Source organism: Protopterus annectens, chromosome 11.part0, assembly GCF_019279795.1.
Source record: "Protopterus annectens isolate FY-2018-M chromosome 11.part0, PAN1.0, whole genome shotgun sequence".
NCBI classification, from domain to species: Eukaryota; Metazoa; Chordata; order Ceratodontiformes; family Protopteridae; genus Protopterus; species Protopterus annectens.
The window spans coordinates 482538837-482565578 of NC_056745.1; the positions used below are offsets into that span (position 1 = coordinate 482538837).

Below are 26742 nucleotides of genomic sequence, written 5' to 3' on the forward strand. Positions count from 1 at the left end.
TACAAGAAATTGTATACCTCCAGTAACTTGTCTGTAAAAGTAATGCACTGTATGGCCCCTGTGATCCCACATATCTGCGTTTCATCATGGGCCACATACAGGAGTCAGTACAGAAACTTACAAAATCAAATGGAAAAGCATGTTACTGCAGCATACAGAATTGATGTCTGTACCCTGCAATAAGCTTATATTGTAGTGGACACTACTTGCAGGTCAGCCATGTCAGCAGTAGTTCTGAGAAAACATGTCTGGTTCACGATTGAGACTTACCCTTAAGATGTGAAATCTCAATTGCTTAATGTCCTAGTTACTTAAGATTTCCTCTTTGATCAGCTGTCTAATTGCAGCATTAATGGTTTGGAGCAAAAGGACAAGATAAGGTAATCTCTTAAGGAAATATGCCATAAGCCATTTCCTCATTGTCAAAGTGTCCTACAAATTAAAGACCATTTTAAAGGAAAACATGTCTGTCCAGTAACCTTTAGATGAGAGAGAGAAAAAAGAAAAACATCCTCTTCTATCTGAAGATTGGAAGGGATGGGAAGTGAAATAATATCAGGAAAGATCTTCAGATTAATTGCATTCTGCATTTCCCTTTTCACTTCCCATCTCTCCTACCAGTAGGACATATTTTCCCGTTTTCACCTACTTGTATGGAAATTATTTACTCTAGATAACTGAGTCTTGCAAGTAACTCAATCTTATATGGTAGAATTTCTAGAAAAAAAACATTCACATCAGATTGCATTGACTTTGTTATGGATGAATCATTTACTGTTCAAGAAAGGGCGTTTTTTGGGAAGGCAGTGTTTCTATTTACGTCTTAGTCCCAGAAAGGGCTACTCTCTTAAGACTAGTACTTTACTTATCAGATAATTCTATCTTTATTTTTTTTAATGTATAGTAATTAGATCAAATAAATGTAAAAAAGTCAGGTGCACTTCTTTGTTTTAAACTGGTGCTGCTGTATAGCTGAAAGAGATGCAATACAAAGAGAGTAGTAGAAGGACAGCAAAGGCAAAAGTTGGAAGGATGTGTCAGAAGTGATCAAGAGGGGAATCGAGGGTTTTTTAGGGATGTGGAAGAAAGAAGGGACATGCTTCACTAGGCTGAGCAGAGATGAGAAAATGATCAGTGAAGACTAAAAAAAAGTAAAATACTTAAATGAAAACATTTCTTCAGTCCTTTCAGAGGATTGTAAAGGGCAGAATGAGGAGGAATGGAGATATATTAATGTAAAGATGGAGGAGGTGTTGAGGGAACTAGCTGCACTTAAGAAAAATAATCACAAGATCCAGGTTGCTGTGACCAAATTACAGTACTTTGTATTTTCATACATTGAACCTGAGCTTCCAACTTTCTGCCTACTTGGTCAGTTTTGCTAGGTAATTCCTTAGATAATCCTTTAACCTCTAACTGCTGCCCTTATATTCATGTACTAAGGAAAGTGTCTATTCTTTTCTCTCTTCCTTCAGGTATGTGCAAGACGGAAAAGGAGAAAATTAACAGACCTAAAACTGGCCATTGCTACATGTTCCTTATTAACAACCCTTTGTTTCTTACTGTTTGTCCATGCCACACTTTCAGTTCCTCAGTGTTGGTTGTACCCCAACCCTTTCAGGCTTCTTTGTAGGAGAGTCAAAGTCTGTGCTGAAGTCCATGTAGATATGTTTACCAGTGCTCCCCTGCCATATTCTTCTGTATTCCATTCTCAAAACTGATTCAGGTTTGACTGCTAACCCCTTCTGGTCATGTCCCCATGTTAATTGCTGTCTGAAGATGGTTGCTATCTAAGAATATTGCCCACAAGAGTCTCTTCATGATGTACCTGGCCAGTGATATTTAGCTAATAGGCCTGTAGTTATTTGGACTTTTGCACAGCGACCCCCCAAACAAGGGTGCCACACTTGCTGTCTTCCAGTCCATAGCACTAGCCTATGAAATTTTGACTACCAGTACCCTAATCAGATTTATGAAGACTCTGGCCAGTAGCCAGTTAGGTCTTTGTGCTTTATCCTGCTGTAAGGCTTCCATTTTTCTTTTTATTCTGATGTCTTCATCCTACTTTGTATTGCCTCTCTCCCAGCATGGTGTCCAACCTCTCCTTCCCGTCCTTTCCTTCAGGAATGATGAAAGAAAGTACTCTTTCAGTATGTCTGCTTTTTCCTATCTTCTACAACCACCCTCTCATCTTTGCTGAGCCCTGGCAAGTTTGGCCTATTCCTTTCTTCATCCTTTTTGCCAGCTTTCTTTCATCTTGCCCATTTTGCTACTCTGGCCCCCTTTGTTTGCCTTCTACCAGTCTTCTTCCTTATTTTGAGTCCTTCACCTCACTATCCCCTCCTTTTCATCCCTTGTAGGTCCTGCTTTTGCCATAATTGGTAGCTTCACATTTCTGTAAAGCCACTTTATCCTGTCTTTTTGTCTTTTCCTTGCACACTTGTTCATAGCTCTGGGTACTCCGTCCCTAACCCCTGCATATAGCTTGTTTTATTCCCCAGGTTTGTCATCCCAACTCATTTTTGAGATTCTTCCACAGCTCAGCCTTCCACTGTCTTTAAAATCCTTCAACTTGGTTCTTCCTTTATATTCTTACTCATTTCCCTTGTGTCTAAGTTACACAGTGACATGATTGCAGCCTTTGCCTGGGCATCATGTCCTCCTCTGCCTTAGCTAGAACAACATTCTGAATTTTGTCTATCCTTTCTGATATATAGCCCTTTATCAAAAGCCAAAACCCCTCATGTCCTAAGATGTTCTTCATTTTTCACTGTTGCAGTCTTTACATTTGGGTTATCTGCTTGTAGTAGCCCTCAGTCGGCCTGATTAACAAAGTCTTGGATCCTGCGTTGGATGCTTTCCCTTCTTCCATGACATCAGGTCATCAGGGGTATAAAACATGAAGCTGATGCCATTACATCAGTCTTTCTTGCCATACGAAGCCCGAATCAGTTTGCAAGTACCAGTTGGCTGACTCCTGGAATTTTTGTTTTCAAGTTTCAGAACCGAAGTCTTCAACTAAAGCTAAGTACCCCATTGGGGAAACTTTTTCTTGCTCCTTACCAATGTCAGTAAAAGTTAATAATTGCATTACTTGTGGAAAACAAATACCTCACAAAAATTTTCATTCGTACTGTATTCCTTGCATGGGCCCTGACCACGACATACCTTGCTTTCGGTATTGTGCTTTATTTAATCAGCACACTATCCGTCGGTATATTTTCACCTCTAAATATTTTGGTTCTGTTTAATTATCCAGAAATGTCGTTGGTTAGCCATCCAACTACCGGGATTCCGAAAAAACGCAAAGATAAAGACAGAGACAGGCCGCCTAGGTCCAAAGCTGCCAGCGACGCTTCTCCTAAGCCAGTCGCCAGTTATCCTGTACTCAGTGAGGTGCTTTCACAGCCCCTGATACCCGCTACTTCTGATTCACAGGCCTCTGCTGAGACTCATTCGGAGTCCGGTATGCCACGAGATGCTTCAACTGTGGAACCTGCGGATGTCTCTACCTTGGATGGGTCCGGAGCCGCTGTGCAGGCACCGGCTTCTGAAGGTGTATTCAGGCATATGGACTTGCATATTAAACCGACTCCTCCTCCTTCATTTAGCCTAAATCTTGAACCATGCCTAAGAAGCCTCTGTGCCTAAAAAACAATATTTTATGTAGGAGGGCCAGTTTGAAGGAGACTGGAGACTGTAAAGTGGTGGCCGGAGAAAGTGTAGTTAGGCAGCATAGGATGGTGGTTTATAGGATGACTGTGATCAAGAAGAGGAGGAGGAGTGTGAGGGCAGCACCAAGGATCAAATGGTGGAAATTGAAAAAGGGTAACTGTGAGGTGGAGTTCAGGGATGAGTTAAGACAAGCACTGGATGGCAGTGAAGAGTTATCAAATAGCTGGGTAACTACAGCAGAGCTAGTAAGGGAGACTGCTAGAAAGGTGCTTGGTATCACATCGGGACAGAGGAAGGACGACAAGGAGACATGGTGGTGGAATGAGGAAGTACAGAAGAGTATACAGGCAAAGAGGTTGGCAAAGAAGAAGTGGGATCATCAGAGAGATGAAGAAAGTAGACAGGAGTATAAGGAGATGAGGTGCATGGCAAAGAGAGAGGTGGTGAAGGTTAAGGATAAGGCATATGAAGAGTTGTATGAAAGGTTGGATACTAAGGAGGGAGAAAAGGACCTGTGCCGATTGGCTAGACAGAGGGACCGAGCTAGGAAAGATGTGCAGCAGGTAAAGGTGATAAAGGATAATGAGGGAAACATACAAGCGAGGAGTGTGTGTTGAGGAGATGGAAAGAGTACTTTGAGGGGTTGCTGAATGAAGAGAATGAGAGGGAGAGAAGGTTGGATGATATAGGGATAGTGAATTATGAAGTACAATGGATTAGCAAGGAGGAAGTAAGGATAGCTATGAAGAGGATGAAGAATGGAAAGGTTGTTGGTCCAGATGACATACCTGTGGAAGCATGGAGGTGTTTAAGTGAAATGGCAGTGGAGTTTTTAACCAGATTGCTTAATGAAATCTTGGAAAGTGAGAGGATGCCTGAGAAATGGAGAAAAAGTGTTTTGGTACCGATTTTTAAGAATAAGGGTGATGTGCAGAGCTGTAGTAACTACAGAGGGATTAAATTGATCAGTCACAGCATGAAGTTATGGGAAAGAGTAGTGGAAGCTAGGTTAAGAAGGGACGTGATGATTAGTGAACAGCAGTATAGTTTCATGCCAGGAAAGAGCACTACAGATGCGACGTTTGCTCTGAAAGTATTGATGGAGAAGTACAGAGAATGTCAGAAGGAGTTGCTTTGTGTTTTTGTAGACTTGGAGAAATCATATGACAGGGTGCTTAGAGAGGAGATGTGGTATTGTATGAGGAAGTCAGGAGTGTCAGAGAAGTATGTAAGAGTGGTACATGATATGTACGAGGGTAGTGTGACAGCGGTGAGATCTGCGGTGGGAGTGACGGATGCGTTTAAGGTGGAGGTGGGGTTACATCAAGGATCAGCTCTGAGCCCTTTCTTATTTGCAATGATGATGGACAGGTTGACAGACGAGATCAGACAGGAGTCCCCATGGACTATGATGTTTGCAGATGACATTGTGATCTGTAGTGGGAGTAGGGAACAGGCGGAGGAGACCCTGGAGAGATGGAGATATGCTCTAGAGAGAAGAGGAATGAAGGTCAGCAGGACTAAGACAGAATATATGTGTGTGAATGAGAGGGAGGATAGAGGAATGGTGAGGATGCAAGGAGTAGATGTGGTGAAGGTGGATGAGTTTAAATACTTGGGGTCAATAGTTCAGGGTAACGGTGAGTGTGGAAGAGAGGTGAAGAAGAGAGTACAGGCAGGATGGAGTGGGTGTAGAAGTGTCAGGAGTGATTTGTGACAGACGAGTACCTGCAAGAATGAAAGGGAAGGTCTACAAGAGGGTAGTGAGACCAGCTATGTTATATGGGTTGGAGACAGTGGCATTGCCAAAAAGGCAGGAGTCAGAGCTTGACGTGGCAGAGTTAAGCATGTTAAGATTTGCACTGGGTGTGACGAGAATGGACAGGATTAAGAATAAGTATATTAGAGGATCAGCCCAGGTTGGAAGGTTTGGAGACAAAGCCAGAGAGGCAAGATTACGTTGGTTTGGACATGTGCTGAGAAGGGATGCGGAGTATATTGGGAAAAAGATGCTAAGGATGAAGCTACCAGGTAACAGGAAAAGAGGAAGGCCTAAAATAAGGTTTATTGATGTGGTGAGAGAGGACATGCAGGTGGTTGGTGTGACAGAGCAAGATGCAGAGGACAGGAAGAAATGGAAACAGGTGATCCGCTGTGGCGACCCCTAACGGGAACAGCCGAAAGAAGATGATGATGACTTATGAGGATTCTGATGCAGAGGACTCTATTCCCTCTGCTTCCCCTCCAGAGGATTTTTCTTTTGATGAAGCCTTACATACTCGAAGGGAGCATTTCCACTGAGAAAGCCAGTATTTTTCTGATTCAAAAAAGAGGCTTAGGGATTTATTACTCCTGCCTCAGCATAAGCCTTTAGCTATACCTCCTGTACTAGACATTGTTGATGATGCCTTTTCGGAATCTAGTTTGGCCCCTGATTCTTTGCCTCCTGCTTCCAGAAAACCTGACAGATATTACAGGGTTCCTGATTCACACAAGTTTCTTTATAAAAATCCTATTGCGGATCCAGAGACTATTTCACAGGGACCCAAGAGCATTAAAGCTTCTGCTAAAAATACTAACCCGTCTGATAATGACTCCAAGGCGCTGGATAGATGGGGTAAGAAGGTTTACACTTCTGTAACTTTGGCCATTAGGGCTTTAAACTGCCAGTTTCATATGTTAAAGTATCAACAACATATTATTGGGTTGCTTTAACAGAAAATTATTTTGATTCCTGACTGTGTTGAAAATAGAGAATTACAGGATTTTAATGCATTCTGCGGAACAGGTTGGTAAGCATACTTTGCAATGTGGATTTGGTTCATTAGAGGCCTCTTGCAGGGCTGCTGTTACAGGGTCTGTGCTCAGAAGGTATACTTTGCTTAAGGAGCAATCTTTGCCTGATCATGATAAAGCTAAACTGTTGGGCGCTTCCTTAAATAAGGACTGCCTGTTTGGCAACAGAGCTGAGGAAGTTCTTAAAAAGATGGAAGATAAAGCTAAATCTAGGCAGACTGTTAAAGATTTCTTGCAAGTTTAGCCTCCTAGATTTAGTAGGCATTGGCCCTCTAAGATTTGGTCATTTCCAGCCCCTTCCAGGTCTTCTCAAGCCAACCCCAGACACAGCAGAAACCCCAGATTTCAGTCCCAGGGGACACACAAGACTAAGCATTGGGGGATTTCCGCATCCAAATCTGGTAGTAGTAAGACCCCCCCCCCCCATGAAAAACTTTCTCAATGACTTGCTTTTAAAACTTCCAAGCACTTCCCAACTGAATGGTCTGCAGGCCAAAAACTGGAAACTCATTACCCAGGACAAATGGGTTTTAAATATAGTGTCCCAAGGATACAGATTTCACTTCCACGTTACCAACACCAAGCGGGTGGCCAGATCTACCCCCAAATCAGTGGGCAGAGGCCCAAAATCAAGTTCTCTCTCTCTTAAGCATGGGGGCTATTCAGTTGGTCAGAAATCACTCAGAAGTCACCAAAAGACATTAAAATTTAATAAGAAGCTTTCGGGTTATCCACCCTTCATCAGCACATAAAAGTATCAAATTCATCACATTTAAATAGAGGTATAATTACATCAATTAGTTTTGGAGTTATACACAAATTTATACGTATATACATATATATATATATATATATATATATATATATATATATTTATATATATATATATATATATATATATATATATATACACATACACACACACACAGACATATATGCACTTATCAATATGCTCAAATACTGTATTACTTATCACTAGTTACTACTAAACATATAAAAATATAAAATCAACAATAACGTTGAAAATTTGTAATATTAAAATATTAAGAATCAATAATGTCAGTATAACATTTCATCATATAATTTCTCTCTGCCTTTTTATCAATACAGGCTTCAAACTAACAGTACTGTTCAAGCCTGGTGGTGTATCAGCTTGTAACTTTATTATCCATTCATATTCCCTTAATTCTAAAATATTATTTAAATCACCCCCTCTTAACCCTATATTCAACACATTTATACACCTAAACTTAATTGTATGTGTCTGAAACTCCATAATGTGTCTATATAAACCATTTGTCTGTACTTTCCTTTTTATTTCTGACCTGTGTTCTATTATACGGTCCTTTAACTTCCTCATCGTCTTTCCTACGTAAAATGCCACACATTGTGTACATGTCGCTAGATATACTAATTTTGTCGTATTACAATTTGCTTTACAATGAAAATTAAACCTTTCCTTAGTAACAGGGTGTTGAAAACATTCAGTTAACTCAAGAATATCTACGCAGCATGTGCAATTGTGGCATTTATATGTTCCCATTCTACTTTGTAACATCACCTCCTCATTCTTAAAATCTTTATATAACACAGCATCTGTTTAAGTGTCTGATGGTTTCTATATGCAAATCTGGGTTTCAGACCTATCAAATCTTTTACCTCTGGCAATGCCATTAATATTATCCAATTCTTTTCTACAATTTTACATACTTCCTTCGTATTTCCGTTATAGGTAGTTGCATATCTCACAATACTACTATTTTTACTTATTCTTTGTAAGGCCATTTCATTTGTTGACTCTAAACCAGTACAGTCGAAAGTGGGTCTATATCTATCTTTCCTTCCTAAAAACACCTCATTGTATGTACTATTTATACTTTGTATTGGATAACCATTCTTTATAAATTCTTCCTTCATTTTATTAGCTTGCTCTATAAAATTACTGTCTTCTGTATTTAATCTGCTAACTCTTATTAGCTGTGATTTAAGAATTCCCTTGAATGTATGTGGGGCATGCATACTACTCCTTTTTAAGTATCTAGCCGCATGTACTTCTTTCTTTATAGACCATAGTTTCTACCTTGTCTTGTTTCTTATACAAATTTACATCTAGAAACACTATATTCTGGGGTGAAAAATTCATCTTAAATTTCAAAAAATTGGTAGTATTGTTTAACTATGCAACATAACTTTCCAATTCTGCAAATGTTCCTGTCCAAACAAACAAAACAGTCATCCACAAACCTACAATAACATTTCACATTGTTATTAAGCTTATTAATATCACTTAACACATGCTGTTTTTCCCAGTGATATAAAACCAAATTCGCAAAAGTGTTCGCCACAGATGTACCCATGGCTACACCTGTTATTTGCTGATATTGAGTATTATCAAATATAAACATATTTTTAGTCAACACTAATTCAAGGAGCAGACAAATATTTTCAATTTCACGTGGTTGCAAATCTGATTCTATAAGTAGCAAACTCCTTATTGCTTCCACCCCATAATCTATGGGAATGACAGTAAATAATGACACTATATCAAGCGTTACAAATAAATAACTACAGTTGGTCTCTTTTTCATACCACATATTAAGCTTTTGCAAAAAAATGTGTTGTGTCCTTTATAATGCTAGTACACTTAAACAAATATTTAGATAGCACTTTCTGCAAGTATTTTGATATAGGTTCGGTTATCCAGCCTTTGCCTGAGACTATAGGCCTCAATGGCGGATCTTCCAGGGATTTGTGGATCTTAGGTATGCCATATATTTGTGGTATTTTAGGGCAAGGTACTGTAAAATAGTTAAGTAATTCCATAGAAATATCTTGAGTCAATTGCATATCATACACTGTCATATTTACTTGTGATATATGATTTTTTATTTCCATAAATGTTACTCTTTTAAATGTTGTTGTATCTGCCAAGAAGTCCTTAAACTTATTCATATAATCTATCTTGTCCATCACTATAGTCGCCCCACCCTTATCTGCTTGTTTAATAATTATTCCATCATTACTTTTTAATTGCTGTAAAGCTTTAAATTCTTTATATGACAAGTTATAGTAATTATTCATGTTCTTTTTTGCATACAGATCCCTCAATTCCATTTCTACTATATTCGTAAAGGCCAGTATAACTGGACACAATTGTGGCATGAAAGTACTCAACCTCTTACAACTGTAATTGCTATCATTAGAGTGTTTAAAAATCAACTTCAACATCAAGTTCCTCGCAAATAGTTTTACATCCGTTATTGCATTCACCACATTGTCTCTAGCAAACGGAATAAATTTTAAACCATTTTCTAACAAACTGTAATGTTCTTTTGTTAAGTGTTCTTTTGACAAGTTAACAGTTCCTCTTTGTATCCATATCATTCTATTTATCGACGAGCTGTCTTGCTGGGCATTTTCAGGCTGTCGTTCTTCCTCTTTGCTCCTAGCATTGGCTGTTGGAATTGTCTTTGTACTAAGCACTTCTCTGGTATCAGCTTGTGTTGTAGTACTACCTTTTCCGGTTGCTTCAGACGGAAAGGTAAAAAAGATGAAATTTCAGTTTGCTTTCTTCTTTCTTTTAAATCCGATTTTGGTGTGGCTTGTATCAATTCATTGCCTACTGAAGTAGCAACTACCTCACTTGCTGAGAAATCATTCACAGCTACACTCGTTTCTTCATTTGCTTCTCTCAAGTGGTTCTGTTCACATTGGCCATCCAGAGTGGAAGCGAGGCCCGACATGCGTGCATCCTGATTGGGTCGGCACCTCTACTGGTGTTCGCGGCAACTCAAATTCATATAGTTGATCCAGAGGTTTAGGATTAGCTTTTATTTTAATTGCACCCATGATATCATTTTTATTTTGATTATTCACTCTTTTATGCTCAACTCTCGGCCATGAGAAGATATGGCCACTCCTAAAATCCGCTAAATCACGTTGCAGTTTATGTTTCTTTTTGGCTTCCAGTCTACTATCTAGCATTTGTACTCGGTCAATAAAAGCTTGATACTGCTCATTATGACGGTCAGACACTAACATAATTGATATTTCTTTCTCATAGTTTTCTATTTCATCCATCAAATTCTTTTCCACACTTTCAAAGAACTTATTCATTAATGGCTGGCTTGATCATGTGACTTTAATTATACCTCTATTTAAATGTGATGAATTTGATACTTTTATGTGCTGATGAAGGGTGGATAACCCGAAAGCTTCTTATTAAATTTTAATGTCTTTTGGTGACTTCTGAGTAATTTCTGAAGAACTCTGTGATTTGTCAACAGTTTGTCCTTTTGTACTTTGTAAAAGTTTGTTTTGGAGCCACTATGAGCGTTCAAGGAGGAGAACAAGCCAGCTGTTATTAGAACCTGAAATTCATTTACCTACAAGATGAGTACAACTATTAAAAGACTTTTACTCAAATCTAGTAATCCGTTGTTGCAGTCAAATGCTATGACAACTCAGGATGCAGTCACTGATCAAAATTTGGGTGAATTTAACAAATTACTAAATGTATTAGAAAAGAAGGTTCAAAACTACAAGCAATTACAGTGGCAGAGGTTAAGCTTTTTAGCTTACCTGGAATTAGGCGTTATACCACGTGGACTTCGCATTTTAAAAATGCCATCTTATGGTAACACTTATGAAGAACTGTTGGTACAATGGCAGCAGCTTAACTTGGAGTTAAGCGCCAATTACATGAAATTAATGAATAAGTTCTTTGAAAGTGTGGAAAAGAATTTGATGGATGAAATAGAAAACTATGAGAAAGAAATATCAATTACGTTAGTGTCTGACCATCATAATGAGCAGTATCAAGCTTTTATTGACCGAGTACAAATGCTAGATAGTAGACTGGAAGCCAAAAAGAAACATAAACTGCAACGTGATTTAGCAGATTTTAGGAGTGGCCATATCTTCTCATGGCCGAGAGTTGAGCATAAAAGAGTGAATAATCAAAATAAAAATGATATCGTGGGTGCAATTAAAATAAAAGCTAATCCTAAACCTCTGGATCAACTAGATGAATTTGAGTTGCCGCGAACACCAGTAGAGGTGCCGACCAATCAGGATGCACGCATGTCGGGCCTCGCTTCCACTCTGGATGGCCAACGTGAACAGAACCACTTGAGAGAAGCAAATGAAGAAACTAGTGTAGATGTGAGTGATTTCTCAGCAAGTGAGGTAGTTGCTACTTCAGTAGGCAATGAATTGATACAAGCCACACCAAAATCGGATTTAAAAGAAAGAAGAAAGCAAACTGAAGTTTCATCTTTTTTACCTTTCCGTCTGAAGCAACCGGAAAAGGTAGTACTACAACACAAGCTGATACCAGAGAAGTGCTTAGTACAAAGACAATTCCAACAGCCAACGCTAGGAGCGAAGAGGAAGAACGACAGCCCGAAAATGCCCAGCAAGACAGCTCGTCGATAAATAGAATGATATGGATACAAAGTGGTACTGTTAACTTGTCAAAAGAACACTTAACAAAAGAACATTACAGTTTGTTAGAAAATGGTTTAAAATTTATTCCGTTTGCTAGAGACAATGTGGTGAATGCAATAACAGATGTAAAACTATTTGCGAGGAACTTGATGTTGAAGTTGATTTTTAAACACTCTAATGACAGCAATTACAGTTGTAAGAGGTTGAGTACTTTCATGCCACAATTGTGTCCAGTTATACTGGCCTTTACGAATGTAGTAGAAATGGAATTGAGGGATCTGTATTCAAAAAAGAACATGAATAATTATTATAACTTGTCATATAAAGAATTTAAAGCTTTACAGCAATTAAAAAGTAATGATGGAATAATTATTAAACAAGCAGATAAGGGTGGGGCGACTATAGTGATGGACAAGATAGATTATATGAATAAGTTTAAGGACTTCTTGGCAGATACAACAACATTTAAAAGAGTAACATTTATGGAAATAAAAAATCATATATCACAAGTAAATATGACTGTGTATGATATTCAATTGACTCAAGATATTTCTATGGAATTACTTAACTATTTTACAGTACCTTGCCCTAAAATACCACAAATTTATGGCATACCTAAGATCCATAAATCCCTGGAAGATCCGCCATTGAGGCCTATAGTCTCAGGCAAAGGCTGGATAACCGAACCTATATCAAAATACTTGCAGAAAGTGCTATCTAAATATTTGTTTAAGTGTACTAGCATTATAAAGGACACAACACATTTTTTGCAAAAGCTTAATATGTGGTATGAAAAAGAGACCAACTGTAGTTATTTATTTGTAACGCTTGATATAGTGTCATTATTTACTGTCATTCCCATAGATTATGGGGTGGAAGCAATAAGGAGTTTGTTACTTATAGAATCAGCTTTGCAACCACGTGAAATTGAAAATATTTGTCTGCTCCTTGAATTAGTGTTGACTAAAATTATGTTTATATTTGATAATACTCCATATCAGCAAATAACAGGTGTAGCCATGGGTACATCTGTGGCGAACACTTTTGCGAATTTGGTTTTATATCACTGGGAAAAACAGTATGTGTTAAGTGATATTAATAAGCTTAATAACAATGTGAAATGTTATTGTAGGTTTGTGGATGACTGTTTTTTTTGTTTGGACAGGAACATTTGCAGAATTGGAAAGTTATGTTGCATATTTAAACAATACTACCAATTTTTTGAAATTTAAGATGAATTTTTCACCCCAGAATATAGTGTTTCTAGATGTAAATTTGTATAAGAAACAAGACAAGGTAGAAACTATGGTCTATAAGAAAGAAGTACATGCGGCTAGATACTTAAAAAGGAGTAGTATGCATGCCCCGCATACATTCAAGGGAATTCTTAAATCACAGCTAATAAGAGTTAGCAGATTAAGTACAGAAGACAGTAATTTTATAGATCAAGCTAATAAAATGAAGGAAGAATTTATAAAGAATGGTTATCCAATACAAAGTATAAATAGTACATACAATGAGGTGTTTTTAGGAAGGAAAGATAGATATAGACCCACTTTTGTCTACTGGTTTAGAGTCAACAAATGAAATGGCCTTACAAAGAATAAGTAAAAATAATAGTATTGTGAGATATGCAGCTACCTATAATGGGAATACGAAGGAAGTATGTAAAATTGTAGAAAAGAATTGGATAATATTAATGGCATTGCCAGAGGTAAAAGATTTGATAGGTCTGAAACCCAGATTTGCATATAGAAACCATCAGACACTTAAACAGATGCTGTGTTATAAAGATTTTAAGAATGAGGAGGTGATGTTACAAAGTAGAATGGGAACATATAAATGCCACAATTGCACATGCTGCGTAGATATTCTTGAGTTAACTGAATGCTTTCAACACCCTGTTACTAAGGAAAGGTTTAATTTTCATTGTAAAGCAAATTGTAATACGACAAAATTAGTATATCTAGCGACATGTACACAATGTGTGGCATTTTACGTAGGAAAGACGATGAGGAAGTTAAAGGACCGTATAATAGAACACAGGTCAGAAATAAAAAGAAAAGTACAGACAAATGGTTTATATAGACACATTATGGAGTTTCAGACATATACATTTAAGTTTACGTGTATAAATGTGTTGAATATAGGGTTAAGAGGGGGTGATTTAAATAATATTTTAGAATTAAGGGAATATGAATGGATAATAAAGTTACAAGCTGATACACCACCAGGCTTGAACAGTACTGTTAGTTTGAAGCCTGTATTGATAAAAAGGCAGAGAGAAATTATATGATGAAATGTTATACTGACATTATTGATTCTTAATATTTTAATATTACAAATTTTCAATGTTGTTGATTTTATATTTTTATATGTTTAGTAGTAACTAGTGATAAGTAATACAGTGTTTGAGCATGTTGATAAGTGTGTGTGTATGTATGTATGTATATATATATATATATATATATATATATATATATATATATGTATGCATATACGTATAAATTTGTGTATAACTCAAAAACTAATTGATGTGGATGTATATGTGTAATGTGTATGGCTGGCTTGATCATGTGACTTTAATTATACCTCTATTTAAATGTGATGAATTTGATACTTTTATGTGCTGATGAAGGGTGGATAGCCCGAAAGCTTCTTATTAAATTTTAATGTCTTTTGTTGACTTCTGAGTGATTTCTGAAGAACTCGATTTGTCAACAGTTTGTCCTTTTGGGCTATTCAGTTGGTACCAGAAGAGGAAAAGGGACAAGGTTTCTATTAGAGACTTTTCCTGGTATCCAGAAAAGGCAATACATGGTGTCCTATCCTGGACCTTACTACTCCAAACACCTTTCTGGTGAGTCCAAAATTCAAAATGCTGATTCTTCACCAGCTGTTTCCTATGCTAGGCAAAGATGCATGGTTGGCAACGCTAGACTTAAAAGAAACATATCTGCACATCCCTATCAGGGAGTCTTGCAGAAGATACCTACTCTTCAAAGCAAGGCTACATGCACTATCAGTTCTCTGCACTGCCCTTTGGCTCATCTGCTACGCCCAGGGTATTCACAAAGTGCCTAGCTCCAGTCATTGCATTTTGCAGGCAAAGAAATATTCAAATGTACCCATACTTGGGCGATTGTCTAATTCAGGCAGAAAGCCAGGACATACTTTTGAATCATCTGGCCTTTGTTCAAAGGGTGCTGACTTGTCTGAGGTACACCATAAACGAAAAGAAATCACACCTGGTACCCTGTCAACAAATTCACACCTGGTACCCTGTCAACAAATTATATTCCTGGGAGCAAGCTTGAATACAATTTTCCAGATGGCTTTCCTCACGCCAGAGAAACGGATTCATTTGACAACCTACTTCAAACAAATGGTCACAAAAACCCAGCTTATCTGCAAGGCAAATACTGCAAGCCTTGGAGTGCATGGCCTCATGCATTCTTCTAATTCCATATGCAAGGCTGCATATGAGTAAACTACAATGGTATCTCAAAAGCCTGTGGTGTCAACATTCACAGGATCTAGAAGCAATGATTTCTATCATACGTTGCCTACGCCTAGACTTCCTTTGGTGGGCAGAGGCCTGCCACCAAAACAGGGGACTACCATTCACACTACCCCCTGCCGCCCAAACCTTAACAGACGCATCAGGCTATGCATGGGGGGCTCACCTGGCAGGGAAGTGCATTCAGGGCAAATGGAACCCAAGTCAAATGCACCTGCACATAAATCAAAAGGAAATGTTAGCAGTACAGAATGCTCTGACAGCATTCAAGGACCACATTCTTCCAGGACAACTAATGGTAAAAACGGACAGACACCACTGTCATGTGGTACATAAGCAGGGGGGTACACATTCTTACCCCCTCTGCAGACTAGGCATGGCATTGTGGAACACAGCCTTGAGCTACCAAGTGAATCTACAAGCTCAATTCCTACCAGGAAAACTAAATACACCGGCAGACGGACTAAGCAGAAACCTCATGGACCCACATGAGTGGAAACTGGAACCAAGGATTTTCAACATGTTGACAAGCAAGTGTGGGAGGCTCCCCCCAGAACCATCAATTGGACAAGTTGTGCACATGGATTCCCCACAAGCTAGCTTGGAAAGTGGATGTTCTATTCTTCAGCTGGAAAAACCTATCAGTTTATGGCTTTCCTCCTCTGCCTCCGCTCTCCAGGGTACTACTAAAGATCAAACAGGACAAGCCAAGGACGATTTTAATTGCACCAGACTGACCATGCCAACACTGGTACCCCCTCTTGCGCATTGTCACGTTTGGCCCCATGGCACTTGCCTCAGACTCCTTCCCTGTTGTCTCAGCTGGAGAACCAGATTCTGCACCCTCAGCTGCAAGCCCTGAACCTAGCAGCCTGGCTAATTACCTAATCTCTCCTTTACCATCCCTCAGTAAATCAGTGATGGATATCATTTTAGAGGCAAGGAGGCCTAGTACTTGAAAATCTTATGCTGCAGAATGGAAACGATTTTGTGCCTGGACTCAATCTCAAGGGATGAGCGCAGCAGTGCCCAATTTACCTCAGATTTTACAATACTTGACTGAGATACTTCATAAGGGCTTGTCGTTTTCCTCCATCAAAATTCATGCCTCAGCCATTTCAGCTCATTACAGCACAGAGCCTCCCCTCTTCTCTCACCCACTGCTCAAGCAGTTCCTCAGAGGGGCCAAAAATTTAAGGCCACCCAGGAGAGCTCCAACTCCAGCCTGGGACCTTAATTTGTCTTGGAGAAACTCACTCTTCCTCCTTTCGAGCCAGCTGCTACTGCAGATTTAAACTTACTTTCCTGGAAAACAGCTTTCCTTTTAGCAATCACTTCTGTAAGAAGGGTATCTGAATTACAGGCCCTTATGGCAGTGGAGCCTTTCATCATTTTTCATGCGGACAGGGTGTCCCTCAGAACCAATCCCTCCTTCATGCCCATGCTCCACAGCGTTTCTTGGGCATTCCTACCAGGGACATCCTAGAAGCTGCTACCTGGAGTTCTGTACATACTTTCACCAAGCATTATCATTTGCCAATTTTCTCTAAATGCAGAGCTGGCTTTGCCACTGCAGTCTTGCAGGGTTTTATAGCTGGTCCTAATTCTATTTAAATTCCTCCTCCCAACCTTAGCGTTGGGAATCTACCCAAATGTAATGACTGCAACAGTGAAACATGAAGAACATAGTACAGTTGTGTACACTTACCATAAATGTAGATGTTCGAGTGTATTCACTGTTGCAGTCCTGGTTACCCTCCCTCCAGCCCCCTTTCTTCTTTTGGCTATACCTCTGCTCTCCCTTACAATGCTCAAAAAGCTTTTTGATATATTTGCTTTTTTGTTGGAGGTATATCCTTGTAATTATAGATTTAATTGCTCCCCATTAGGGGGGCACCTGTCATCTGAGGCAAGAAAAACTGATGTAATGGCATCGGCTGCATGTTTTATACCCCTGACAACCTGACATCATGGAAGAAGGGACAGCGTCCGACGCAGGACCTAAGACTTTGTTAATCAGGCTGACTGAGGGCTACTGCAAGCAGATAACCCAAATGTAATGACTGCAACAGTGAACTCAACATCTGCATTTATGGTAAGTGTACACAACTTTACTATCTCAGTCAGCTCCTGATCCCTTTCCTCCTGCAGAGTTTGAATCTTCCAATATGTTCCTTTCAGATGCAGATCCTATCTCTTCTTTCTGCCCATCTCCATTATTTGTCCAACATTTAGTCTTTCTCATTCCTAGATTTAGGTTTGTGGGTGTTTTTAGAGGGACCCTGCTGTGCATCAGACCACCAATTCTGCCACCTTTCTTGTACCTTTTGTTCTGTCAATGCATTTGCCTTTTGTTGGAGTAGTGCTCCTCTTCCTTTTTGACATTGTCACATTTCATGCCCTACATTATGCATATCGTTATTTTGCTTCCATTCCTCCTTTCCTTCCTCCCTTCTGTGTTATTCTTTTAAACCCCATGCTTTGTCGCTTTCATATAACCCCCTGTTCTCACTGAACTATGTTTCTGTTACACCAGTAAAATCCACCCACCAGTCCTACATCAGTTCTTGCAGCTCCTCATTGTTCATATGTATGTAACCATAACATTATGGTTACATTCCAAAATAATACTACCTGACCATGTTCCAGGTTGCTACTGTATTTTCTTCTGTTGTATTCTGCATCTCTCTCTTTTTATTTATTTATTTTTTACACTAACTGCTACCCGAGTACTTAATACACACACTGTTGTTCTGCATCTTCGATACTGCCTTTTTATTCCAACTTAGATTAAAGGTTTGGTAGCTAAGACGCCACTTTTAAACCCATCACTAAGTGCTGCTGTCCCTTCTGAGTTGAGATAAGCCTGTCCCTGCCATACAGCTGTTGTTCTGTGTCAGGTTTTCTCTCCTCCATCTGACAGTCCTAAACCTTTATGCTTTCTTTGCTGCTTTCTTTAACCTTCTGTCTACTTCTACAGGTAGCACTCCTTGCAAAGGCTATGTATAACCTATTCTTCCAACATCTTAGTGCAGCTTTCCTGATCTTGCTTGTTACTGTCTGAGCTTTATTCCTGTGGCAGGTCGTTTATGCTTGCATGTACTACACCATGCTTTCAGATGGCCCATTGGTATTCACCTTGGTCACGTTCTCCTCTCACATATTAATAGCCTGAGCCCAGCATCACTGAAATGTCTTTTCCTTTCTTGCTATCCCCCCGATTAAGTTTGTAGTCATCAAAATGTGTCAAACTTGTATTTTTCCTTCACTTCATGACTTGTGCTTGTATCTGTCTGTTGTATAAGCTTTCTCCCCACAATTTCCACAATCCCAGTGTTTCTCTCTGTCTGTGCTACTTATTTCTCTCCCTATGCTGCATCTGATACCTCCCCCTTTCTCTTTTTTTTGTTACAGGATTACATGATTCACAACTCCTCTGTCTCATGTACCCTGTAGTCATCTGTCCCTCTATGGCTACTTTCCTCCTACCCTCTTTGTAGTAGTGCTAGTCCTTTATAGTCACTTGGACTGTATCTCCTCTTCATCAGTTATTGTTTTTTGCATCTGTCCTTCCACTTTGGCTTCCTTCTCCTTATTATCCTTTTTATGGCTCCATCTCTGACTTTCTCCCTTTACTTTGTTCCACTCCACATTTCTTTACTCTGTATGGAACAATTTCTGTGGTGGGCTTATCTTTTCATCCTGTGCAAAGAAATGCCTCTGTGTCTTTCTTCAGTAACTTAGCAGTTGACTGTGCCTTCTCTCTCTGCAAGGTGACTGCAATAAAAAATGCCACTTCACGTAAACATGAAGTAAATTAATGCACTGTTCACAGCTATGACATCAATCTGAGACAGCTTTCTACTGGATTCTTCAAATCATTAGATAACATTGCAGTAGTGTTCATCAGCAAGCTTAGTGACACCAGATCTTTCCAGATTTGCAAACAGCTCTTGATCTGGCACTGGGCCATTTGGTGCAACCTACTGCTTTCAGAAGTACATCTTCGAGGTTTGCAGACTCGTATACAAGACTCCCTTAGTAGGCAAGTAAGTGTGTCATGAATGGAAACGAGATCCGAAGATTTTCAAAACTTTTCATATGTGAAAGATGTAAGATGTATGCCTGATTGTTACAAATTTCCGCAGTCATCTCCAAACTGTTTGCTCCTGGATTCCAAACAAGACTTTTTGGAGATTAGACACACTCTCATTCAAATGGTTTTGAATGCTAATTTATTCATCTGATGTTGTCATCTTCATTCATTCATTAACCTGTGGGGTCTCAGTTTTGACCCTCAGAACCAACCGGCCGCTTTACTAGCTAAAAATTCCAAGCTCGAGCTCCTCCCTCCTGCCCATAATTCCCCACTCCTCCAGATTACCTCAGATCTCGTTTGCTGCTTGTCAAGAGTAACAGTAAGATTCCTGTCCTCCTGAGCTCCTCTGTGGGTTTGGTAGTGTTTTTGTCACCTTGTGAGGAGGAATTATTCCTTTCCATTCCTTATTAGACTTCCTACCCTCTTCTTCTTGTAGTTTAAAAATCTTTTAGAATAACCCTTACTGTATTATTTGTTTTTTTTCCTAACTATAACATTTTTCCTTTCCTCTCTCCCTTCTTCCATTTAAAAAAAAAAAAAGCTCCTTTATCTTTCTCTTTCGCTGGCTTTAGGTTTCAAGAAATGTACTTCCTGTGGGCACAGGATCCCACTGTCTGATACCCACAGGGAGTGCATTTACTGCCTGGGACCTGCTGATCTGGACAGCAGCTGCAGCATCTGTAAAAGTTTTCTACCCAGGGCCCTGTCAGATAGGAGGACTAAGTTTATTTTGAAAGGTTTTCTCCCGCATTCCTGTTTCTCTGCTGTCCCTTCATCATCAGTGGTTGAACCCCCCCTTCCAAGTCATCTAAAGAAGCCTGGGAGAGCAGGCACTCCCCTGCGGGGTCCTCTTCAGAGCTGCTAAAGAAAGCATCGATGTTCTCGGGACCAACCCTGTCAGCACCAACTTCTTCATCTCAGTCTTCTGTTCCTCCACTCCGTGCCTCATCTGCTTCCTCAGGCCTGTGTGGTTTGAATCAGAGATCTCCTCCTCATTGTGCATCTACTTCTAGCTCGGGGCTGACCACCCCCACTTGGAAATCCCTTTCTCTGAGGAAACCTTCCCAGGCCTCCCTTTTCCACATCCTCCAGATCTTCTCGAAACCTCTCTGGGAAAGATGTGGGTAGACTAATGAGGCAATTTCTCAAGGCTCAGATCCAGATGGTGGTTTTGTCCACGCCGTCCCCTTTTGGATCAGAGTGGCTTTCCCCTTTCTGCCCCATGGCTTCTTCTCCAATCCAGGCTTCTGTTTCGTAGTCTTCGGTTCTATTAGTCCTGGGCGCTGAGGTGTTGGAGCCGATAGTGATCTCGTCTTCACCCCCGACCATTTCCCCCGACACTCTGGGCTCTGACTGCTTCGGGGCCAAGTGTGTCTCTGAGCAGTAGCCTCAACATTGGTTCCTGGGGTTTGACTTCGACTCCAAAGTTTTCAGAAATTACGTTTCATCTCAGAGCTTCGGCGTTTGATAGCTCGGCTCCTACTCCCCTTTCAGAGTGGGGGGTTTTGAGAGGCATCCACTCTGGTAGTTTCAGCTCCAAAAGTGATGCTTCCAGGAGCTTGGAGCCCTTCAGCTTTTGAAGTGGTGGAGGGGACCCTCTCCCATTCTAGAAGACCCACAGCTCTCATTTCTTAGGAAACTATCCCTACCCCTTCTGGATTGGTGCCTGAGGCCTCTAGTCTACCACGTGGACAGATAGCTCTGGAAAGTTTCCATGCATTTCTGTCTGTGGAATCCCAGGGTTCGTCTGACACCTCCCTGGAACATCCCAGCGAGGTGGTTTCCCGGAAGAGACTGTGCAAGAGGAGGCACATTGATTCCCCTGAGGCACCTTTTACCAGTGACACCAACTTCAGGAAGGCGAAGGATCCTCAAGATCGCCACCAGAAGAGATCTCCTTTGGAGACATTTTAGAAATTCTCAGTCAAATAGTTGGTTGGTCTGAAAAAATCCTTCTCCAGAGGAGTCAGTGCTGTTGGAGGCTTTTGGTTCTGGCCCATCTACATCCTGAGAGTAACCCCCTTCTTTACCCGCTCATTGAGTTTGTGTCTTCTTAAGCATGGAAGGAACTGGATACAGTCGAGCCCATACTAAAACTCACTGATAAAATCTGAAGTGCTCCCCTGTACAAGAGCTTCTGGATCAGTTGTATCCCTGTAGATGCCATGGTTTTTGCGGCAGCCACCAAAAAGGAGTTAGCTCAAGAATGCTCCTCTGTCCTCCCCCCCCCAGTAGAGAATCATGGGCTTTGGACAGATTTGGCAAGAGTTTTTACACCTCATTATCTGCTTTGAGGGTATTAAACTATTTATCCCATTTTATGAGACTGCAGAGGGACCTGGTCAAGGAACTCTCTAGTTCAGTCCCAGGGTCCATGCCTGCCAAGGAACAGAAGACCTTTTCCTCCAGACTGGCCACCCTTCAATCAGTAACATGTTCATGAGGCTTATATCCCATGCGGCAGAGGGTACCTCAGGAGTGGCTGGTTCAGGCATTGCGGTAAGGCGTCACGCCTGGATGAGGCTGTGCGACTTTGCAGAGCCCTTCAATGCGTCTTTTGTCAGTGTGCCCTTTGGATCGATCTTGTTTAGACCCACGGTATGAGACACACTCTCCCTCAGAGAGAAAGATGGGAAGACCCTGCATGCCATTGGAATCAGTTTTTCTATTCCACAAAGGTCGTTTTCCAGGAACCAACACAGCAGTAAAAAGATGTGGTTTAAGAAATCTCAAGCTTCCTTTCAGAACTCTTTGGGAGACTTTCCCCCCAGAGACAAAGGGAGAAACAACCAGAATGGTGGATGCCACCCACATGGCAGGGGGGGGGCAAAACCAAGGGTCTCAGAAACCCTTCTCAGACAGACCCTTCCAGTTCTCTGAGTGATTGCCTGACTACCTTCCTCTGGAGGCAGTCAGGGGGTGCTTTTCCTTGCACCCCGCAGCCTGGGAAGGCATCACAAATGACCAGTGACTGCTAATGATCGTATCCAGAAGATACTTCATTCCCTTTTAAAAAAAAAAAAAAAAAAAGAATCCAAAGAATTACGTCCACAGTGTTCCACCCAATCGTAGGGGAGGACACAGCTGTAGAAATCACAAAATTGCAGCAAAAGAGTCATCCAGGATGTCCCTCCTGATCAAGTCAAATTGGTTGTCTATTCCAGGTTCTTTTTGGTACCCAAAAACAGGAGGGACCAGAGACCAGTTCTGGACCTAACATCTCTCAACAAATACATAAAGAACATGAAATTCAGGATGGTCACGGTTCAGTCCATCGTACCCCTGTTGAGAATGAATAACTGGATGTGCTGTGTAGACCTGAGGGATGCGTACTATCACATCAAAATCGAAAGGTGCTACAGAGAAGGTACCTTTGTTTCAGGCTGTGAGCCAGTCATTACCAGTTCAGATCACTCCTATTTGGTCTCACTACAGCCCCCTGGATGTTCACCAAATGCTTGACAGTAGTGGCAGTCCATCTCAGGCTGCAAGGGTACCAGATTTTCCATTATCTGAATGACTTTCTTCTAACCGCTCCAACTGGGTATCTATTGTTACAGGCCAAGGATTATCCCCTCAACTTGGCTCCAACTCTTGGAATAACCATCAGCCCGTACAAATCCCGGTTGGAACTGGTTTGAATGATACATTTCATAGGAACACAGCTGGATTCAAGAATTTCTTGTGCTTATCTGACAATGGGCAGAGTATCAAATTTAAGATTTCACATCAAGCAATTCAAGGCCATTCAGAAACCTCCAGCCAGTTTAGTTCTCAGAGTGCTGGTTTCTGTGGTGGCCACGATAACTCTGTTGCCCACAGCACTCTTTCATATGAGAATTCTACAGTGGATTTTAGCAGTCCAGTGATCACTACACAGGACTCCCCTAAGCTTTCCTGTCAAACTTGCTCAGATTTGCAAAGAATCTCTTCTGTGGTGGTGTCATTCTACAGATGTTAGTTGCAGTTGTCCTTTCGTTCTTCCTCCCCCCAAACACCATGTTGACCACGGACACTTCCCAGATTGGGGGGGTGGCATTATCTGGGTCGAACAGTCCAAGGCATGTGGACACCCCAGGAGACCAAATTGCATATAAATGTACTAGAGATGTGAGCAGTTCTTCTAGCATTGCAAGAACTACACAATTTTCTTCCTCTAGGTACTGTTGCTATTCAGACAGAGAATATGTCAGTGGTCTGGTACATCAACAAACAGGTAGGGCCCATATCTTACCCCCTATGTCAAGAAGCTATGAGAGTGTGCCAATGGGTGATCTCTACCAACTGCTTTCTGGTGGCAACTCACATTCCGGGAGAATCCAACATCTTGGAGGACAGGCTCAGGTGAATTTTACTGATGCCTCACGAGTGGTCTCTGAATCAATCCATTTGTGTCATTACCAGCTGATATTGCATATTTGTTATATGTTATCTTGTAAAGCTCTCTGGTTGTCCTACCAACATAAAATGACTGACTGGGCAATACACAGAGCTAAATATAGAACAAACTTAGACAGACTTACTTGCAAATCTCTTATTTTAATCAGCATGTTGTCCACCCTTATTTCTTCTATTCAAGTGTACAAATAAATACAAAAATTACAGTTGACATTTGAACATCCCAGTTTTTTGCACTGGTATTCAATGGTAAGCTTAAGTTTCTCTGAAAAAAAATCTTGAAACTTTTCCTCTTTTCTGTACAAATACAGGCTTGTTGCCAACTGCTTTAGTTATTTCTGAACAACTGCTAATAATCCAATTTCTTCTGATTATTTCCTTAATCTCTAGTGAATCTGTACTGTTTGCTACTTGTATAGCCAAACAATAATCCACATTTTTGTTGTTCACATTCTCATTGACTTCATTTTTCCTAATACTGCATACTACTTTGAATTTTCTACTATCTCCACTGGATAATCTCTGTGGATAAATCTGTTGCATATGCCCTCACTTTCTTTCAGAAAGTCCCCATCCTTTTTAGTGAGCGTGTTTACTCCCATTAACTGCCCCTTCAGTATATTTTGCTTACTTCTGGTGGGATGCATACTAGAGTAATCTAAGAAAAAAATGTTTTGCATTTCTTTTTTGTATATCTTAATTAATTTACTATTTTCTTTCAGTGTCATTGCAGCTAAATAATTTGTACTGATGTCACTGTGTTTTATGGTACATTCTAAAAAAGAACTTAAACTGTTGATGTGCTTATGAAACTTATCAAGCGCATCAGTGCTCCCTCTCAACACCAAAAACACATCATCAGTAAAGTGTTTATACAAGAGAATATTGTTCAAATGCATGCTGTTGAAAATGTGTCCATTTCCCACTCATGCATAAAAATATTTGCATAACATGGTGCCGTGGCAGCGCCATGGCCACTCCGTTTGTTTGGCAGTACATGTTGCTGTTAACTCAAAGTAGTTATAAATGAGGATTATGTCTGCATCGTCCATAGTTAATTCTGTAGTATTAGTGGAAAAAAGCTTGGAGTTAACCATTTCCCCTCTAAATGTGTTCATACCCTCCTCATTGGGAATAACATAAAGATTTAATGCAACTACACCTTGCTTTCATTCTCTGTCCTTACTACCTTCCATACCAACTCCTCTCTATCCCTCTGTAAAGACTCCTCCTTTTATTCCTCCATACAGAATTTTTGTCTTAGTATGGAAACTTAGAACTAAAGTAACCTATTCTCAGTAACAACTCTGTTTGCCAAGTCAAAATCTGATTCCTATTACTTTTCACTCAGTGATGCTGCTAATCTAATTTTATGTAAAATGTTTTTTCTAAAAATGTCATGTACTGTACTGTAAATACATCATGTCTTTAAATACGTTTTTCTACTGTACTACATTTACTGAACTGTAGCTTTATGATGATGTGGAGCTTTTCTCCCTGCGCCTCCACTGAAAAAGAGCTCTTGCTCAGTCAGACTTCCCCGTCAACAAATGTCAAGTAATTAAATAAATATCCAATGTTACTAAAAATTATTTTCGAATAACTTCTAGATTTTCTATTTTTGTTAAAAAATCAAATCAAGCTCTGATAAATGAGCTGCCCTTTACCACCACTTTTTCCAAATGCTTATCAGCAAAAATCGCTAAACCTTCAGATTTGCTGTTACTGCTTGCCACTATTGGCCTCAGAGGTGGATTATCTAAGTCTTTGTGCATCTTTGGTAATTCAAAGATTTTGCTAACTTTGAGGCGAACTACTCTCAAACTTCCTGATGTCTTCAGTAATCCGTCCATAACTATACCATTCTTCAGTAAACATATCTATCAGTGGAAAAGCTTTTTTACTTCACTAAATGATAATGGTTTGTAATGTTTGACATCAGACTAATTCAAGCCTTTTCTTGTCATGCATACAAGGGTTAAAGCACTAAACTGTTTTAATCACATGGCTAGGTACTATATAAATGCTTGGCGATGCTAAATGTATTCAAGTCTGAAAAGTCTGAAGGTTAGAGACGAAAGCGCTAACTGGATACTTGTTGTTTTATTGTTTTTATTTTGTGACTGTTAAATAAGTTCTGGGTTTTACTATCCAGCTTTTTGTTTTTTCATCTTTTGTATAACAGCTTCACCTTTCAGTGAACTATGTTTTAGAAATGGGGTCAAGTCTAGCTGCAGTCTTTTTTGCGTCACCTCTCAACAACAAATGCAACAGGTATTTTGCTTTGATCCCTCCGCAGGCATAGTCACCCATTGATGCTCAAGTCCATGTCTGGCCTCCCAGTCTACTCGATGCTTTTTTCCCCACTACACTTAATTTCCAAATTCTTACAGAAGGCTCTCAGGTTGAAGAGAAGGGTAATCCTCATTGGTCCCTTCTGACCTCGACAAACCTGGTTCTCCTTTCTTTTGTCTTATCTGATCTGCCCATCAGTGATGGTGGACCCAAAAAAGGCTCTACTTTCTCACCCACTAGGGCACCCTCACCTAGACATTTAGGGACTGAAACTAACCACATAGTTTCTCCAATTCCACTGATGGCTGGATACACCAGGCTATCCTCGCCCGTTCAGAAAATATTGATCTCCTCCCATAAATCCTCAATTAGAAAAATTTATAAGAGCAAATGGAAAATATTCTGTATATGGGTGCAACAGAAACAAATAGATCCTTTCACAGCCCCTGTCTCAGTAGTTTTAGATTTTTTTGTCTTTTCTTTTCAATTTTATTTATTTATTTATTTATTT

The 26742-nt window shown here is 40.1% G+C and overlaps 1 protein-coding gene across 1 annotated transcript in view; it reads left to right on the forward strand.

Moving 5' to 3' along the window:
* ZDHHC17 (zinc finger DHHC-type palmitoyltransferase 17) overlaps positions 1 to 26742 on the forward strand; it is a 1884000-nt gene that overhangs the window by 1488006 nt on the left and 369252 nt on the right. The gene's annotated exons all lie outside the window — the stretch shown is intronic.